This window comes from Arachis hypogaea, chromosome 11 (genome assembly GCF_003086295.3).
Source record: "Arachis hypogaea cultivar Tifrunner chromosome 11, arahy.Tifrunner.gnm2.J5K5, whole genome shotgun sequence".
In the NCBI taxonomy this organism is placed as follows: Eukaryota; Viridiplantae; Streptophyta; class Magnoliopsida; order Fabales; family Fabaceae; genus Arachis; species Arachis hypogaea.
In genome coordinates this window covers 129,165,824-129,181,000 of record NC_092046.1, presented here as the reverse complement: position 1 = coordinate 129,181,000, position 15,177 = coordinate 129,165,824, and the positions used below count along the sequence as shown (strand labels likewise).

Sequence of the window (15,177 nt, the reverse complement as noted above, 5' to 3'; positions counted from 1 at the left end):
GTTCTCTCTCTCTCTTCTGCTCGGGCTTCTCTCTTCGGCCCTCCATGGATGGCGAGGACTCAGACTTCGCGGTGAGGAAAACGACGGCGCGAGCATCACAGCGGCGGCGGCGAGCTAGTCCGCGACGAGGAGGACGGCGAAAGCCCCATGCTCAGCCTCTCCCTCTCTCCGATGCTACCCTCTGCGAACATCCTCTTGTCGCAGAACGGTGGCAGCAGTGCGGATGGCCACTCGTAGGGCCGGTGACGGTGACGCGACGGCAGTGATGAAGCCCAACGCGCCGGCGCGGCCTCCTTTCTCCTCTCCTCTTCTTCTCCTTCGGACATCGTGCACCATGGGTGTTGTGCTTCTGATTCCCCCTCATCTTCTTTTCTGTTTCTATTTTCCTTTTCCATCATGGGAAAGAAACGCTGCTGCTGAGTTAGGAAGAAGGGGGTTTCGGCTGCAGCTGGGGCATGGGGAAAACAATGGGTTACCGGGTCATGGGTTAGGGTTTTAGGGTTAGGGGTAAATTGGTAATTTCACTTAAAATTAGGAATAATATAGTAATTGAAACCCAAATTAAATCCAACACTAATTATATATAGAAAATACTATTTGCTCACCAATTTCACAAATTATTTTCAATAAAATGCCCAAATCTAAAAATTAGAAATAGTATACTTAATTTCTTCATTCTCCCAAAATAGCAGTAATAATATTTAAAATATTATTTATCTAATCCAAATCATATAAAATCCTTATTATTTCATAACTATCAACCTTATACTTTAAATATAGAAAATAATCCAATAATTATAAAATTGGATAATAATCATAACTTATCTCAAATCCAATAAATCAAAACTTGCCTTAATTATCTTTAGTAAAATAATCTCTGAAATTAAGGCTATAAATAACTGTAGGATTTGAGACTTGATCATAATAAGACTTTTCAAATATTCTGGGTCTTACATAACTGGCTAAAGAAGTAATCGTAGGCATAAAAGAAAGGGCACTCTTCCCGAGTCAAGGGAGGGAAACAAACCCTCTCCTCAGGATCGGGCGACAATAGCTCATAATTCTTCTCGTCCTCTGATAAACCACTATTTTCTGGTTTATAATGTGTTTAATTATGTGGTTTTATCATGATCTTTATCCACTTATTCATATGATTAGCATGCATTTATATTTTCTTCCTAAAATTATTACATGATTGAAAATTTGCTTCCTAGAGACTTTTAATTATGTATTTTAATTCTCCTTTATTCCATTCGATGCCGTGATCAGTGTGTTAAGTGTTTCAGGCTTTATAAGGCATGAATGAGTTGGAGATTGGAAAGGAAGCTTGCAAAAATGGAAGGAACACAAGAAATTAAGGAGATGACCAGCGAGAAGTGACGCGGCCGCATGGCTCACGCGACCGCGCAGATCGGAATAGCACAAGTGACGCAGAGGCGTGGACGACGCGCTTGCGTGGCAAAGCAAAACGCCGCATGACGCGTCCGCATGAATGACGCGATCGCGTGACATGCGCGATCTGCATAATCTGCAGAATTCGTTGGGGGCGATTTTGGGCCCTGTTTTGACCTAGTTTTTGGCCCGGAAAAGCAGACTAGAGCCAGAGGACATGCAGAAACCAAAGGGAACATTCATTCTACACAGTTTTTAGTTTTTTAGATATAGTTTTACTCCTCCTCTAGGTTTTCTCTCTACACATTCATAGTTCATAGGATTTATTTTTATTTCTATTGCTCTTTGCATTGGGATATTGAGAAGAGTTATTACCTCATCAAGACTTCGTCATTCTAGTTCGTTTTCTTTACTTGGCTTTACTCTTCCATGTCCTTTACTGTACTCAATTTTACTATTGGATTATTTTAGAATTTATTAATACAAGAGTTACTTTTATTTTTAATTGATTCCTTTGAGTTTTATTTATCATGTCTTTCTTTAATTCCCTTTCCTATGTTATGAGTTTTATATTCACAATGAGCGAGTAGTTCTCTAACTTGATGGGGAGTTGATTGAAAGGAACCCTTGAGTTAGAATGCTCAAAAGAGAAATTGTAATTGGATTTATTGTTGGATTGCTCTCTAGTCACTAACGCCAGTCCTTCCAAGTAAGTGGATTGGGACTTGTGAGGAGAAACATCATTCCAACTTGTTTGACTTTCCCTTACCTAGTAAGGGATAAATAAATAGAATAACTGATGAGCGGATAATTTATACGCTTTTTGGCATTGTTTTTAGTATGTTTTTAGTAGGATCTAGTTACTTTTAGGGATGTTTCTATTAGTTTTTATGTTAAATTCACATTTCTGGACTTTACTATGAGTTTGTGTGTTTTTCTTTAATTTCAGGTATTTTCTGGCTGAAATTGAGGGACTTGAGCAAAAATCAGATTCAGAGGTTGAAGAAGGACTGCTGATGCTGTTGGATTCTGACCTCCCTGCACTCAAAGTAGATTTTCTGGAGCTACAGAACTCAAAATGGCGCGCTTCCAATTGCGTTGGAAAGTAGACATCCAGGGCTTTCCAGAAATATATAATAGTCCATACTTTGGCCGAGTTTAGACGACGCAAAAGGGCGTTGAACGCCAGTTCTACGCTGCAGTCTAGAGTTAAACGCTAGAAACACGTCACAAACCAAAGTTGAACGCCAGAAACACGTTACAAACTGGCGTTCAACTCCAAGAATGACCTCTCCACGTGTAAACTTCAAGCTCAGCCCATGCACACACCAAGTGGGCCCCAGAAGTGGATTTATGCATCAATTACTTACTTCTGTAAACCCTAGTAACTAGTTTAGTATGAATAGGACTTTTTACTATTGTATTAGACATCTTCGGATCATCTTATGATTTTTAGTTCATCTTTTGATCATTTTTTTAGATCTCTAGACCTCCATGGGAGGCTGGCCACTCGGCCATGCTTACCCTATATTCACTTATGTAATTTTCAACGGTAGAGTTTCCACACTCCATAGATTAAGGTGTGGAGCTCTGCTGTTCCTCATAAATTAATACGAAGTACTACTGTTTTTCTATTCAATTCAACTTATTCCGCTTCTAAGATATTCATTCGCACTTCAACATGAATGTGATGAACGTGACAATCATCATCATTCCCTATGAACGCGTGCCTGACAACCACTTCCGTTCTACCTTAGATTGAATGAGTATCTCTTGGATCTCTTAATCAAAATCTTCGTGGTATAAGCTAGATTGATGGCAGCATTCATGAGAATCCGGAAAGTCTAAACCTTGTCTGTGGTATTCCGAGTAGGATTCAGGGATTGAATGACTGTGACGAACTTCAAACTCGCGAGTGCTGGGCGTAGTGACAGACGCAAAAGGATAGTAAATCCTATTCCAGTATGATCGAGAACCTCCAGATGATTAGCCATGCAGTGACAGCGCATCAGACCATTTTTACAGAGAGGATGGGATGTAGCCATTGACAACGGTGATGCCCTTAAATAAAGTTTGCCATGGAAAGGAGTAAGACTGATTGGATGAAGACAGCGGGAAAGCAGAGAGTCAGAGGAACGAAAGCATCTCTATACGCTTATCTGAAATTCTCACCAATGATATACATAAGTATTTCTATCTTTATTTTCTATTTATTTATTATATATTTTCGAAAACTCCATAACCTTTTGATATCCGCTTGACTGAGATTTGCAAGATGACCATAGCTTGCTTCATACCAATAATCTCCGTGGGATCGACCCTTACTCACGTAAGGTTTTATTACTTGGACGACCCAGTGCACTTGCTGGTTAGTTGTGCGAAGTTGTGAAGTTATGATTGGACCATGGTATTGTGCACCAGTTATTGGCGCCATTGCCAGGGAGAGAACGAACAACAAATTTTACAACCTCAGAGTAACAATTTTGCATTATCAAGTTTTTGGCGCCGTTGCTGGGGATTGTTCGAGTTTGGACAACTGACGGTTCATCGTGTTGCTCAGATTGGGTAATTTTCTTCCTATTTTATTTTCAAAAAGTTTTCAAAAAGTTTTCAAAAATATTTTCTTCTTTTTCGTTTTTCCTAATTAATATTCAAAAAAAAAATATTTTCAAAAAAATAAAACATATTTTTCTTCAGAATTTTTAAGAATGAATTCTAGAGTTTCATGAAGCATGTAGAAGCCTGGCTGGCTGTAAAGCCATATCCAAATTCATTTGGACTGAGGCTTCCAAACCATCATCACAAGTGCAAGCTAGCTGTTCCTAATCCACCTGCTGTTGTATGACTGATTTGTATCTTCTAAAGCTTGGCTGGCTATTAAGTCATGCCTAACCCTCAGATTGGAGCTTTAGACTAAGAGTACAAGATTCCTGGAATTCAGATTAAAAATTTTGAAATCCTTATTTTTCTTTTTCAAATGATTTTCGAAAAATATACAAAAATCCAAAAAAATTTAATAAAATCATAAAATCAAAAAAATAATTTTGTGTTTAGTGTTTGAGTCTTGAGTCAGATTTTAAGTTTGGTGTCAATTGCATATTCATCTTGCATTTTTCGAAAAAATCATGCATTCATAGTGTTCTTCATGATCTTCAAGTTGTTCTTGGTAAGTCTTCTTGTTTGATCTTAATATTTTCTTGTTTTGTGTCTTTTCTTGTTTTTCATATGCATTCTTGCATTCATAGTGTCTATATATGAAAAAATTTCTAAGTTTGGTGTCTTGCATGTTTTCTTTTCTTGAAAATTTTTCAAAAATAAGTTCTTGATGTTCATCATGATCTTCATAGTGTTCTTGGTGTTCATCTTGACATTAATAGCATTCTTGCATGCATTCATTGTTTTGATCCAAAATTTTCATGTATTGCATCATTTTCATGTTTTTCTCTCTCATCATTAAAAATTCAAAAATAAAAAAATATCTTCCCCTTTTTCTCTCATAAATTTTCAAAAATTTGAGTTGACTTTTTCAAAAATTTTTAAAATTCAATTGTTTCTTATGAGTCAAATCAAATTCTCAATTTAAAAATCTTATCTTTTTCAAAATCTTTTTCAAAAATCAAATTTTTTCATTTTTCTTACTTATTTTTGAAAATTTTAAAAATATTTTTCAAAAATCTTTTTCTTAATTTTATATCATATTTTTGAAAATATCATCAACAATTAATGTTTTGATTCAAAAAATTTCAAGTTTGTTACTTACTTGTTAAGAAAGATTCAAACTTTAAATTCTAGAATCATATCTTGTGATTTATTGTGAATCAAGTCATTAATTGTGATTTTAAAAATCAAATATTTTTCAAAACTAATTTCAAGATCATATCTTTTTAATCATATCTGTTTCACATATCTTTTCCAAAAATTTGATTTTAAAATATCTTCTCTAACTTCTTATCTTCTCATCTTTTCAAAAATTGATTTTCAAATTTGTTTCAACTAACTAACTAACTTTTTGTTTGTTTCTTATCTCTTTCAAAACTACCTAACTAACTATCCCTCTCTAATTTTCGAAAATCCCTCCCTCTTTTTCAAAAATTCTTTTTAATTAACTAATTGTTTCAAATTTTAATTTATTTCTTCTTTTAATTTTCGAAAATCACTAACCATTTTTCAAAAATAATTTTTGAAAAACCTCTCTCTCTCTCTCATCTCCTTCTATTTATTTATTCATCTACTAACACTTCATCTCACTCAAATTCGAACCCCCTCTTCCATCTGTGTTCGAATTTTCTCTTCTTCCCTTCTTTACATTACATTCTTTTCTTCTTCTACTCACACAGGGGAACCTATATACCTGGGTAAAAAGGATCTCTATTATTATTATTTTTCTATTCCCTCTTTTTCATATGAGCAGGAGCAAGGACAAGAACATTCTTGTTGGAGCAGACCCTGAACCTGAAAGGACTCTGAAGAGAAAACTAAGAGAAGCTAAAATACAACAATCCAGAGATAACCTTACAGAAATTTTCAAACAGGAAGAGGAGATGGCAGCCGAAAATAATAATAATGCAAGGAGGATGCTTGGTGACTTTACTGCACCTAATTCCAATTTACATGGAAGAAGCATCTCCATCCCTACCATTGGAGCAAACAATTTTGAGCTTAAACCTCAATTAGTTTCTTTGATGCAACAAAACTGCAAGTTTCATGGACTTCCATCTAAAGATCCCTTTCAGTTCTTAACTGAATTTTTGCAGATATGTGACACTGTTAAGACTAATAGAGTAGATCCTGAAGTCTACAGGCTCATGCTTTTCCCGTTTGCCGTGAGAGACAGAGCTAGAATATGGTTAGACTCTCAACCTAAGAATAGCCTGAACTCTTGGGATAAGCTGGTCAAGGCTTTCTTAGCCAAGTTCTTTCCTCCTCAAAAGCTGAGTAAGCTTAGAGTGGATGTTCAAACCTTCAGACAGAAAGAAGGTGAATCCCTCTATGAAGCTTGGGAGAGATACAAGGAACTGACCAAAAAGTGTCCTTCTGACATGCTTTCAGAATGGACCATCCTGGATATATTCTATGATGGTCTGTCTGAATTAGCTAAGATGTCATTGGATACTTCTGCAGGTGGATCCATTCACCTAAAGAAAATGCCTGCAGAAGCTCAAGAACTCATTGACATGGTTGCTAATAACCAGTTCATGTACACTTCTGAGAGAAATCCTGTGAGTAATGGGACGCCTCAGAAGAAGGGAGTTCTTGAAATTGATACTCTGAATGCTATATTGGCTCAGAATAAAATATTGACTCAGCAAGTCAATATGATTTCTCAAAGTCTGAATGGAATGCAAGCTGCATCCAACAGTACTCAAGAGGCATCTTCTGAAGAAGAAGCTTATGATCCTGAGAACCCTGCAATAGCAGAGGTAAATTATATGGGTGAACCTTATGGAAATACCTATAACCCCTCATGGAGAAATCACCCAAATTTCTCATGGAAGGATCAACAAAAGCCTCAACAAGGCTTTAATAATGGTGGAAGAAATAGGTTTAGCAATAGCAAGCCTTTTCCATCATCCACTCAGCAACAGACAGAGAACTCTGAACAAAATACCTCTAATTTAGCAAACTTAGTCTCTGATCTATCTAAAGCTAAAGCCACTCTGAGTTTCATGAATGAAACAAGGTCCTCCATTAGAAATTTGGAGGCACAAGTGGGCCAACTGAGTAAGAAGATCACTGAAACCCCTCCTAGTGCTCTCCCAAGTAATACAGAAGAAAATCCAAAAGGAGAGTGCAAGGCCACTGATATAACCATCATGGCCGAATCCAAGGAGGAAGAGGATAACGTGAATCCCAAGGAGGAAGACCTCCTGGGACGTCCAATGATCAATAAGGAGTTTCCCTCTGAGGAACCAAAGGAATCTGAGACTCATCTAGAGACCATAGAGATTCCATTGAACCTCCTTATGCCATTCATGAGCTCTGATGAGTATTCTTCTTCTGAAGAGAATGAGGATGTTACTGAAGAGCAAGTTGCCAAGTACCTTGGTGCAATCATGAAGCTGAATGCCAAATTATTTGGTAATGAGACTTGGGAAGATGAACCTCCCTTGCTCATCAATGAACTGAGTGATCTGGATCAACTGACATTGCCTCAGAAGAAACAGGATCTTGGAAAGTTCTTAATACCTTGTACCATAGGCACCATGACCTTTGAGAAGGCTCTGTGTGACTGGTGCACGAAATTGTGATCTCTGGTAATGGCTCCAAAAACTTGGTGCTCTAATCTCAATTTATAATTTGTCACAACTTCGATACAACTAACCAGCAAGTGCACTGGGTCGTCCAAGTAATAAACCTTACGTGAGTAAGGGTCGATCCCACGGAGATTGTTGGTATGAAGCAAGCTATGGTCACCTTGTAAATCTCAGTCAGGCGGATAATAATTGATTATGGAGTTTTCGAAAATAATACTAATTAAACAGAAAATAAGGATAGAAACACTTATGTAATTCATTGGTGAGAATTTCAGATAAGCGTGTAGAGATGCTTTCGTTCCTCTGAATCTCTGCTTTCCCGCTGTCTTTATCCAATCAGTCTTACTCCTTTCCATGGCTGGCTTTATGCAAGGGCATCACCGTTGTCAATGGTTACATCTCATCCTCTTGTGAAAATGGTCCAAATGCTCTGTCACAGCACGGCTAATCATCTGAGGTTCTCGATCATGCTGGAATAGGATTCACCCTCCTTTTGCGTCTGTCACTACGCCTAGCACTCGCGAGTTTGAAACTCGTCACAGTCATTCAATCCCTGAATCCTACTCGGAATACCACAGACAAGGTTTAGACTTTCCAGATTCTCATGAATGCCGCCATCAATCTAGCTTACACCACGAAGATTCTGATTAAGAGATCCAAGAGATACTCATTCAATCGAAGGTAGAACGGAAGTGGTTGTCAGGTACGCGTTCATAGGGAATGATGATGATTGTCACGTTCATCACATTTTGGTTGAAGTGCGAATGAATATCTTAGAAGCGGAATAAGTTGAATTGAATAGAAACACAGTAGTACTTTGCATTAATCTTTGAGGAACAGCAGAGCTCCACACCTTAATCTATGGAGTGCAGAAACTCTACCGTATGAAAATACATAAGTGATGAAGGTCCAGGCATGGCTGAATGGCCAGCCCCTAAACGTGATCAATAGATCAAAATACAATCCAAAGATATCTAATACAATAGTAAAAGGTCCTATTTATAATAAACTAGCTACTAGGGTTTACAGAAGTAAGTAATTGATGCATAAATCCACTTCCGGGGCCCACTTGGTGTGTGCTTGGGCTGAGCTTGAAGTCTACACGTGGAGAAGTCATTCTTGGAGTTGTACGCCAGCTTTTGTGCCAGTTTGGGCGTTGAACTCCACTTTGCAACTTGTTTCTAGCGCTGGGCGCCAGAATTGGGCAGAGAACTGGCATTGAACGCCAGTTTGCATCATCTAAACTTGGGCAAAATATGGACTATTATACATTTCTGAAAAGCCCTGGATGTCTACTTTCCAACGCAATTGGAAGCGCGCCATTTTGAGTTCTGTAGCTCCTGAAAATCTATTTTGAGTGCAGGGAGGTCAGAATCCAACAGCATTAGCAGTCCTTCTTCAACCTCTGAATCTGATTTTTGCTCAAGTCCCTCAATTTCAGCCAGAAAATACCTGAAATCACAGAAAAACACACAAACTCATAGTAAAGTCTAGAAATGTGAATTTAACATAAAAACTAATAAAAACATCCCTGAAAGTAACTAGATTCTACTAAAAACATACTAAAAACAATGCCAAAAAGCGTATAAATTATCCGCTCATCAGTGACCTTGGGTCAGGAATAAACCTCATGCCACTCTCTGTAATAGAGAAACTAAGAACCATTGAGGTACAGGAAGCCAATTTCTCATTAGAAATGGCAGACAAATCCATGAAAATAGCTTATGGACAAGTAGAGGACATGTTAGTAAAGGTTAAAGACCTTTACATCCCTGCTGATTTCATAATCCTGGATATTGGGAAGGATGAGGATGAATCCATCATTCTTGGAAGACCCTTCCTAGCCACAGCAAGAGCTGTGATTGATGTGGACAGAGGGGAATTGATCCTTCAATTAAATGAGGACAACCTTGTGTTTAAAACTCAAGGACATCCTTCTGTACCCATGGAGAGGAAGCATAAAAAGCTTCTCTCACTGCAGAGTCAACCAAAGCCCCCACAGTCAAACTCTAAGTTTGGTGTTGGGAGGCCTCAGCCAAACTCTAAGTTTGGTGTTGAGCTCCCATATCCAAACTCTAAGTTTGGTTTTGGAAAGTCTCAACAATGCTCTGAACATCTGTGAGGCTCCATGAGAGCCCACTGTCAAGCTATTGACATTAAAGAAGCGCTTGTTGGGAGGCAACCCAATTTTTATTTAATTATATTTTTTATTAGTTATATGTCTTCATAGGTTCATGATCATGTGGAGTCACAAAAACAACTAAAAAAATTGAAGAAAAATAAAAAACAGCATAAAAAAACAGCACACCCTGGAGGAGGAGTTCACTAGCGTTTAAACGCCAGTAAGGAGCATCTGGCTGGCGTTCAACGCCAGAACAGAGCATGGATCTGGTGTTGAACGCCCAAAACAAGCAGCATCCTGGCGTTCAGACGCCAGGAATACACACTAAGGAAAGCTGGCGCTGAACGCCAGAAACAAGCATGAAGCTGGCGTTCAACGCCAGAAATATACTGCAGATGGGCGCTGAACGCCCAGAACAAGCATCAATTCGGCGTTTAAATGCCAGAATTGCATGTAAAGGCATTTTACATGCCTAATTGGTGCAGGGATGCAAATCCTTGACACCTCAGGATCTGTGGACCCCACAGGATCCCTACATACCTCCACTCACCTTACCTCCTCATAATCCTATATCACCCTTTCCTAAGAACCCTTCACCACTCACATCCATTACTCCCCTAAAACCATCATACAACCCACCTACACCCACCCACTCAAATTCAAACCATCAACTCACCTCCATATCTTCTTCTTCTTCTACTATTCTTTCTTCTTTTGCTCGAGGGCGAGCAATATTCTAAGTTTGGTGTGGTAAAAGCATAGCTTTTTTTATTTTTCCATAACCATTGATGGCACCTAAGGCCAGAAAAACCTCTAAAAAGAGGAAATGAAAGACAAAAGCTTTCATCTCCAAGTCATAGGAGATGGAGAGATTCATCTCAAGGGTCTATAGCTCAATGGTGGAACATTTGACTGCAAATCAAGAGATCCCTGAGATACCTCAGGGGATACATTTTCCTCCACACAATTATTAGGGACAACTAAGGGTGAAACATCAAGAGCACTCCATCATCCTCCATAAAATTAGAGAAGATCAAGGAGCTATGAGGGAGGAGCAACAAAGACAAGGAAGAGACATAGAAGAGCTCAAGGACATCATTGGTTCCTCAAGAAGAAAACGCCACCATCACTAAGGTGGACTCATTCCTTGTTCTTAAATTTACTGTTTTTCAATTTTTGAGCTTTATATTTATTTATGTTTGTGTCTTTATTACATGATCATTAGTGTCTAAGTGTCTATGCCTTAAAGTAGTGAATATGAATCCATCACCTCTCTTAAATGAAAAATGTTTTAAAAACAAAAGAACAAGAAGTACATGAGTCTCGAATTTATCCTTGAACTTAGTTTAATTATATTGATGTGGTGACAATACTTTTTGTTTTCTGAATGAATGCTTGAACAGTGCATATGTCTTTTGAAGTTGTTGTTTATGAATGTTGAATATGTTGACTCTTGAAAGAATGATGACAAGGAGACATGTTATTTGATAATCTGAAAAATCATAAAAATGATTCTTGAAGCAAGAAAAAGCAGTGAATACAAAGCTTGCAGAAAAAAAAAGAAAAAAAAATGGCAAAAAAAATAGAAAGAAAAAGAAAAAGCAAGCAGAAAAAGGCAAAAGCTCTTAAAACCAAAAGGCAAGAGCAAAAAGCCAATAACCCTTAAAACCAAAAGGCAAGGGTAAATAAAAAGGATCCCAAGGCTTTGAGCATCGGTGGATAGGAGGGCCTAAAGGAATAAAATCCTTGCCTAAGCGGCTAAACCAAGCTGTCCCTAACCATGTGCTTGTGGCGTGAAGGTGTCAAGTGAAAACTTGAGACTGAGCGGTTAAAGTCAAGGTCCAAAGCAAAAGAAGAGTGTGCTTAAGAACCCTGGACACCTCTAATTGGGGACTTTAGCAAAGCTGAGTCACAATCTGAAAAGGTTCACCCAATCATGTGTCTGTGGCATTTATGTATCTGGTGGTAATACTGGAAAACAAAGTTCTTAGGGCCACGGCCAAGACTCATAAAGTAGCTGTGTTCAAGAATCAACATACTGAACTAGGAGAATCAATAACACTATCTGAACTCTGAGTTCCTATAGATGCCAATCATTCTGGACTTCAATGGATAAAGTGAGATGCCAAAACTATTCAAGAGGCAAAAAGCTACAAGTCCCGCTCATCTGATTGGAGCTATGTTTCATTGATATTTTGGAATTTATAGTATATTCTCTTCTTTTTATCCTATTTGATTTTCAGTTGCTTGGGGACAAGCAACAATTTAAGTTTGGTGTTGTGATGAGCGGATAATTTATACGCTTTTTGGCATTATTTTTAGTATGTTTTTAGTAGGATCTAGTTACTTTTAGGGATGTTTCTATTAGTTTTTATGTTAAATTCACATTTCTGGACTTTACTATGAGTTTGTGTATTTTTCTTTGATTTCAGGTATTTTCTGGCTGAAATTGAGGGACTTGAGCAAAAATCAGATTCAGAGGTTGAAGAAGGACTGCTGATGCTGTTGGATTCTGACCTCCCTGCACTCAAAGTGGAATTTCTAGAGCTATAAAACTTAAAATGGTGCGCTTTCAATTGCGTTGGAAAGTAGACATCCAGGGCTTTCCAGCAATTTATAATAGTCCATACTTTGGCCGCGTTTAGACGACGCAAAAGGGCGTTGAACGCCAGTTCTACGCTGCAGTCTAGAGTTAAACGCCAGAAACACGTCACGAACCAGAGTTGAACGCCAGAAACACGTTACAAACTGGCGTTCAACTCCAATAATGACCTCTCCACGTGTAAACTTCAAGCTCAGCCCAAGCACACACCAAGTGGTTCCCGGAAGTGAATTTATGCATCAATTACTTACTTTTGTAAACCCTAGTAACTAGTTTAGTATAAATAGGACTTTTTACTATTGTATTAGACATCTTCGGATCATCTTATGATTTTTAGTTCATCTTTTGATCATTTTTTAGATCTCTAGACCTCCATGGGAGGCTGGCCACTCGGCCATGCTTACCCTATATTCACTTATGTATTTTTCAACAGTAGAGTTTCTACACTCCATAGATTAAGGTGTGGAGCTCTGCTGTTCCTCATAAATTAATGCAAAGTACTACTGTTTTTCTATTCAATTCAACTTATTCTGCTTCTAAGATATTCATTTGCACTTCAACATGAATGTGATGAACATGACAATCATCATCATTGCCTATGAACGCGTGCCTGACAACCACTTCCGTTCTACCTTAGATTGAATGAGTATCTCTTGGATCTCTTAATCAGAATCTTCATGGTATAAGCTAGATTGATGGCGGCATTCATGAGAATCCAAAAAGTCTAAACCTTGTCTCTGGTATTCCGAGTAGGATTTAGGGATTGAATGACTGTGACGAACTTCAAACTCGCGAGTGCTGGGCGTAGTGACAAACACAAAAGGATAGTAAATCCTATTCCAGTATGATCGAGAACCTCCAGATGATTAGCCATGCAGTGACAGCGCATCGGATCGTTTTCACAGAGAGGATGGGATGTAGCCATTGACAACGGTGATGCCTCCAGATGATTAGCCATGCAGTGACAGCGCATCGGACTATTTTCACAGAGAGGATGAGATGTAGCCATTGACAACGGTGATGCCCTTAAATAAAGTTTGCCATGGAAAGGAGTAAGACTGATTGGATGAAGACAGCGGGAAAGCAGAGAGTCAGAGGAACGAAGCATCCCTATACGCTTATCTGAAATTCTCACCAATGATATACATAAGTATTTCTATTTTTATTTTCTATTTATTTATTATATATTTTCGAAAACTCCATAACCTTTTGATATCCGCCTGACTGAGATTTGCAAGATGACCATAGCTTACTTCATACCAATAATCTCCGTGGGATCGACCCTTACTCACGTAAGGTTTTATTACTTGGACGACCCAGTGCACTTGCTGGTTAGTTGTGCGAAGTTGTGAAGTTATGATTGGACCATGGTATTGTGCACCAGTTATTGGCACCATTGCCAGGGAGAGAACGAACAACAAATTTTACAACCTCAGAGTAACAATTTCGCATACCAATAACCTTCAATTATCAATTAATCTTAAGAGTACTGCAACAAGAATAGGGCTTCCAACTAATCTACTCCCAGTCAGGGCTTTTATTTAAATTACTTAATTTCCCCAATTTAATTTCCTGTTTATTTAACTCAAACTCTTTCTGAAAATATCTGATTAATAAAATAGCACACCTTTCTGCAACTCGTTGGGAGACGACCTGTGATTCATACTCCCAGTATTTTAATTTTAATTTTTGTGACAATCCTTCTAAATTGATAAGCAGTTTTCTGGTTGGTTAAGAACTATACTTGCAACGCACAACTTATATCAATTCTTAATTAGCCAATTTCTGTTATGTCAATTTTTGGCACCGTTGCTGGGGAGTTGCAATAGAGTGCTAAAGTTATTGATTGGATTTTATTTATTTGCATTTTATTTTATCTTGCTACCATGAGCTGCTTGTTTCTTTCGTTAGATGACGCGTTCACTTCCTGATCCAAACTTGCCAATATTCAATCCTGAGATTGAAAGAACTATTTCACAAATAAGGCAAGATCGGCGTCGGTTAGTCCTCTCTGAGGGCGGATCTGAAACGTCACTTGAGAAAGAAACCAGCCCCCGTTCTACTGATTTGGTTGATTTACGTACAGGTAACATGGCAGCAGCTAGGAGAGTTACTATCCAGGAGGCTGGAGCCCCTGATTTTACAATGCAACAATTTTAAGTGCATCGCCCAACGGTGGCTATAGACTTTGAATTAAAGACTGCACTGCTCAATTTGATGCCCAAGTTTCATGGCTTGCCTGCTCAAGAGCCTATCAAGCACCTGAGAGATTTTCAAGCAGCCTGTTCTACCGTCAGGCGTGATGGTGTAGATGAAACTTCAATTTTGCTGAAAACTTTCCTGTTTTCTCTTGAGGGGAAGGCAAGAGAGTGGTACTACACTCAACCAGCAGCAACTGTATCCAACTGGGATATACTGAGAAGATAATTCTTGGAAAAATTCTTTCCAGGTGAAGTTACTGATAAACTGAGGAAAGACATTTCCATGATTGTTCAGGATGAATCCGAGACTCTCTATGAATACTGGGAGCGCTTCAATAATCTTCTGGAAGCATGCCCTCACCATATGATTGACAAGATAGTATTACTCGGTTACGTCACACAGGGCATGAGGCCCCAAGATAAGACCACATTAGAAAGTGCTAGCAATGGGTCTATGAAAAAGTACAAGACCACTGATGAGGCATGACAATTGATCAGCGACTTAGCTGAATCTACTCAGAATCACAGGCAGAAACAAGGCCGTTCAAAAGCCGTTACAGAAGTGTCTTCTAGCAGAGAGACTGCTGCTCTGACTCAGAGTATCTG

General features: G+C 38.4%; 2 non-coding genes across 2 annotated transcripts; both read right to left on the bottom strand.

Moving 5' to 3' along the window:
• Positions 1-6,329: 6,329 nt before the first annotated feature.
• LOC112725805 (small nucleolar RNA R71) lies at positions 6,330-6,437 on the bottom strand. Its single transcript, XR_003164888.1, has one exon. It is a non-coding gene; the product is annotated as a small nucleolar RNA R71 (small nucleolar RNA).
• Positions 6,438-14,833: 8,396 nt separating this feature from the next.
• LOC112724963 (small nucleolar RNA R71) lies at positions 14,834-14,941 on the bottom strand. Its single transcript, XR_003164099.1, has one exon. It is a non-coding gene; the product is annotated as a small nucleolar RNA R71 (small nucleolar RNA).
• Between the last annotated feature and the right edge of the window lie 236 nt (positions 14,942-15,177).